Raw genomic sequence first — 5,087 nt, 5'->3', positions numbered from 1 at the left:
TCAGAGCCTGCGGCCGTCCGGTCGCTGTGACGCCTCCGCGCAGGTCTCCTGTGGGGGCGGGGCGCGCGGGGCCCAGAGCGCAGTCGCGGGCTGGAGAGGTGGGCTCCGCGCCGGGAGGGGGTGGGGCCTGGAGGGTCTCTGGGCCCAGGAGAGAAAGAGCAGGTTCTCAGACTGGAGGGATGGAGGGAGTAAACAAAGCCATGGCAGCGAAGGGATGATTCGGGCTCAGAGGGGAACTTGGGGGCTGTGAACAGTGATCCTGGGAGGAACACAGGGTGTGGATCAGTGAATGAAGTGGATGTTCCATAAATGTCTGAAGAGCAGGTCAATACCTGAATGAATGAATGAATGAATGAATGAACGAACGAACGAACGAACGAATGAACGGGCTGCCTCATTCCGGGCTTGGAGAAGGTCAATGTTTCCCTAAAGTCTCTGATCCCAAGAATTTTCCAGGGCCTTATTAAAAGTAGATTCCCACCTGGCCCTGGAGATTCAGAAGCCTGGAGTGGGGCTCTGGCAGCTGCCTTTTAACAGGTGACACTGCTACAGCCACAGCTTGGGAATCACTCTGACCACAGTGGCAGCTGCATGCACCCAGGTGCCAGACACATACTGAGCACAGAGTAACTGTTATTGGCAGTAATCGCAGTGTTCTGGATGTAAGGCCTTCCTGGGTATCTCCCAGGAGAGAAGCTTGCCACCTGGAAGTTTTTCCTGGCCCAGGACAAGGTCACTTCCCCTCTTTTCTGCCCTCTTTTTCTCCTGACCTCCCACCCCCGGTCAGAGGGCTGAGCATCTAGATGCCAACGCCCCTAGTCCTGCCCTTTGCCCTCCTGGCACAGGCAATAGGGACCTGTCTCCCATCCCTGGTGACCCAGAGAAGGGCTGCTGGTCACACTCAGCCACCGCTGGCCCCGGCAGGGGTGATTGGCCTGGAATATGCCCAAGAGGAGGAAGCAGACCTGCACAGAGCTGCCTCAGTTCTGACCCCTGCACGGGTTCCTCCCTCATTCCCTAAACTAACCCCACAGAAGGCCTGCGGTGTGTGGAGGGAGGGCGCTTTCTCCTGGAGACAGAACGTCATCCTTAGAGGTCAGGGGGTCTGAGTGGGGCCTAGATGCTGCAGCTCTGACAGCCTCTCAGGTGACGCTGATGCTGCTGGCCTGCGCACTGCTCTTTGAACTGGAAGGATCTAAACCACCAAAGCCTGGTTCTCTAGAAAGGCCTCTGGCTCTTCTAACTCAGAGCTGGCTCCAGGCACAGAAGAGTGTCAGACTGAGGGCTGGGCCCAGCTGCCCGGGACAGGTGGAGGTGAAAAGCCGTTGCAGAACATTTAGGGGCTTTTCCTCCTACCCTGATAATCACCAGCTGTTGGTATCTATTATGTTGGGGCTCAGAGAGTCCCCAAGAGGGTGAAGAGGTAGGAAAGCCCCCTTGGAAGCCCCATCTGGGGACAAACGGTCATTGTCAGCCACCGGGTTGGGAGTGCCTCAAGAAACAGCCACAAGTCCTGGCATGTGGAGGTCATCCCACAAACAATGGTCCTGCCGCTCTCTGCAACCCCCAACCTGTCCTCATGGGGGCACAGGCTGAAGATGCAGATAGCAGGGCCAGAGTGGGGTGGTCCGCAAGGGTCCAGTAAGCACTCCCCGGGGAGAGCGCCCTCCCTGCACACACACACCCGGATGACCCTGGGGTCTCTGTGGAATTGGGGTGTGGGCAGAGAACCCAAGGGTTCCCCAGGGACTTCATCATTGGCTCAGAAACTGGCTGCAGTGGATTCACCTGAGGCTGCCGGTTAAAAGGCAGATTCCAGGGCCCACTCCAGGCTTCTGAATCACCAAGGCCAGGGCCTGGGAATCGGCTTTTGATAAGGCCTCTGGGGAATTCTTGGGATCAGAGGCTTTTAGGAAACACTGACCTTCTCTCCTCACACTGGTACCACTGAATGTGGCCACTGGGATCCTGACATAAGCCACCCTCTGCTGGTCTTGGCCCAGAAGGGCTTTGGGGGAGCAGAGCTGTGAGGAGCAGCCCCATTTCTGATCCCTGGCCCTGGAGCCAGAACAACTCAGGGAAGAGACTCCAGGCTTAGGCAGCCGTTGACCTCTGGATGGCCCTTGGAGGTCAACATCTAGAGTTGGGCAGGCCTGCCTGGGAACATGGCTTTGCCACTCCCTGCTGGGTGGCCTTGGGCATGGGACTTCACCTCTCTGACCCCAGTCTCAACATCTGTAAAATCTACCCCCACCCAGCAGGGATTTTGCCTCAACTAGAGAAAAAGTGCCTCCTCAGAGTAGGGGCTCCGAAAACAGTGGCCTTGGTGACAGTGACTTGTGATCATCAGCAGAGAGGCCTAGAGTCCTAGGAACCCCCATGGGCCTTGCAGAACACAGGAGGTGAACCTCATGCCAGGGTGACTCCTCCCACTGAGGGCGTCTGTCTTCGTGGGGGAATGGGGGCTGCACATCCAGCTTGGTTGGCTGTTTCCTGAGCAACTGCCACGGGCTGCACACTGCATGTATCCGGGACACATACATCTGGGACAGAGGACCATGCATGGCCCTTCTCCCCAGATGGGACCTGAGGCCCTGGACCAGGAGGCAGGAGCTTGGGTGGGAGCCAACATGGCTGAATGCTGCCTCCCAGAACTTGTCTGGACCGTGCCCCGAGCCAGGAAGCTCTGCTCTTTATCCTGTGGGAAAGGGCACTTGGCACAGAGACTTCCACAGCGGGAGCCGGCGGTGTGTGTGATCAGGCCCCTCCTCACCCTCAGCCTGGCGCTCCCCACGAGTGGCACTCCCTATGTTCCTCCTGGTCTCTAAGATCTGCCCACCTGCACCTGGCAATGGCCCTGCCAGATCCAGCAAGTAAAATAGGGGAGCCCAGAGAAACCAAACTCAGATAAACAATCATCTTTAGTATAAGTATGTCCCATGCAATATTTGGGCTATACCTATACTAAAAAAATTGTCAATTGTTTATCTCAAAGTCAAACGTGCCTGCTGTCCTGTCTTTCATCTGGCAGCCCTATGACTCCAGGCCAGGGTACATCCAGGCCCACGAGGCCTGGGCTTCCACCCTGATGGGAGCTGTCTGGGCAGCTGCCCCTGCCTCTCTCACCCTCTGCTTCCTGCCGAAGCTGTGCCCACGTCACCATGTCCCTTCCACCTGACCAGTCCCTGTCTTTCTCCATGCTGGCGCCCAGGAGGACAGAGCAGATTGCCGAGAGAAGTGGGGCCCTTCTGTGGGCTCCCCTCAGGGCCCCTACCTAACCCTCCCCACCACTCTCTTACCACTGTTTCTGTAAATGGTAACCTGTCAGCTAGCATGTGACTGCAGTTAATCACCCTGCTTGCTTTAGAATTCTAGGAGCTGACTTCAAAAGAGGCAGACTCTGACCTCCAAACATTCCAGCTCGGATATCTGCTGACCTTCAACCAGTTATCTGAACAGACTGTGTCCGCTTGAACAGAGTCCCCTCCACGGAGAGCTCTCAGCACCTCCTTTTGACTCCTCTGTTGTTGTTTTCCTCCCCCTCCCCCTCCCCCTCCCCCTCCCCTCTCCCCTCCTCCCTCTCCCTCCTCCCTCCCGCTCCCCCCTCCTCTCCTAACCTCTCCCTCCTCCCTCCCCCCTCCTTACGAAAACCCCTGCCTGTGTCCAGTTGTTACGTTAGTCTGTGACGAGAGTCACCATCCTCTCAAGCTGCCGGCTCTTAAATAAACTAACTCTCCTTCCACCAGTTCCTGTCTCTAGATTATTGGCTTTCGAGCGGCAAGCAGCTGAACCTGAATTTGGTATCACCTGTTCACCTTGCCGGGGGCAGGTGCTACATGGGTGAGCCCTGGATTTCTACCCAGATGTTCCTCAGCTGTGCCCGGGCCTTCGTTTCCCCGTCTGTGAGATGGCAGAGAACAGCTGCCCTGCCCACTCTGGGTCCTTCCCTCACCCGCTCACCCACCTACTGTGTGCTCGCGTGGAAAGAGAGTCCCACCCTCACTGAGCTGAGATTCTAGTTAAGAGAGACTAAGAATGACCAAACCTGACAAAGAGAGAGAGAGAGTTAGGAGAGATGTGACAGGTCTCTGAAGAACTCAAAACAGAGAGAGCAAGGATGTAGAGACAGTGGCTGGGTGGGACATCAGGGAGGAGGTCAGGAAGAGCTGCTCAGAGCCTCTACATTTCAGTCCTGTGAAAATTTGCTGTATGTGATTTTTGATTCAGAGGAATCAGCAGGTGCAAAGGCCCTGCGTTCAGAGAAGGATCACATCTGGCCTGCCTACAACAGCAGAGTGCATCGCAGAGCCTGCCGGGAGGGGGCAGTTGCTCTGGCCCCGCAAAGCCTTATGGGCCTGGGGGGAAGTTTGGCGTCCACTTGATGGGAGAGGGAAGGTCAAAGCCACCTGAGGACAGAGACTCAGGTTTCCTGTACCTACCTCCGCACACCACGAGGAACAGCTCTGGCAGGATGGAAGGGCCCTGCAAAATCCTTGCCAGGTGGAAAGGTACAAGGGCCTGGGAAGGGTCTTGTTTGTAGGGGACCTCCTGGTCTCTCACAACCACCACCGTCCATCAGCAAATGGTGTGCCGCTAAGGCCCAGCCCTTCCTATTCACCTGCACCTGGCTCTGTCCTAGCCCTAACCTGGCCACGCTATTCCTTTCGAAGTCATCTGCCCTCTGGCCAGTTGCTCCTGGGGGTGAGGTGAGGTTCCCCGTAGGCTGAGAATGTGGGGTCTCCCACCCCAGGGATGCAACAGAACACAGCCAGCGGGAAGAGGCAAAGGGCCCAGGTTCTTCCACCAACACGGTGCATGAAAAGCATTGGGGAGAGGAAACTTCTGATGTGATGAGATGTATCACACCACGTGTGGGCCTTGTTACAATACAATTGGAACAAACTGTGGGAAATAAAAATCTTTATGAGGGAATCAGGGAATAAACCCTGATACGTGTTGGATAATACTGAGGATTATTATTCATTTTAAAGATATGATCATGGTATTGTGGCTTTTAAAAATCGGTACATACAGCAGGTCCTCAAAAAGCGTTGTTCCGTGCAGGGCCGTTTTGTTATAATGGGGAT

This window comes from Molossus molossus, unplaced genomic scaffold, assembly GCF_014108415.1.
Source record: "Molossus molossus isolate mMolMol1 unplaced genomic scaffold, mMolMol1.p scaffold_m16_p_3, whole genome shotgun sequence".
Classification (NCBI taxonomy): Eukaryota; Metazoa; Chordata; class Mammalia; order Chiroptera; family Molossidae; genus Molossus; species Molossus molossus.
Note: the sequence above shows the minus strand (reverse complement) of the source record.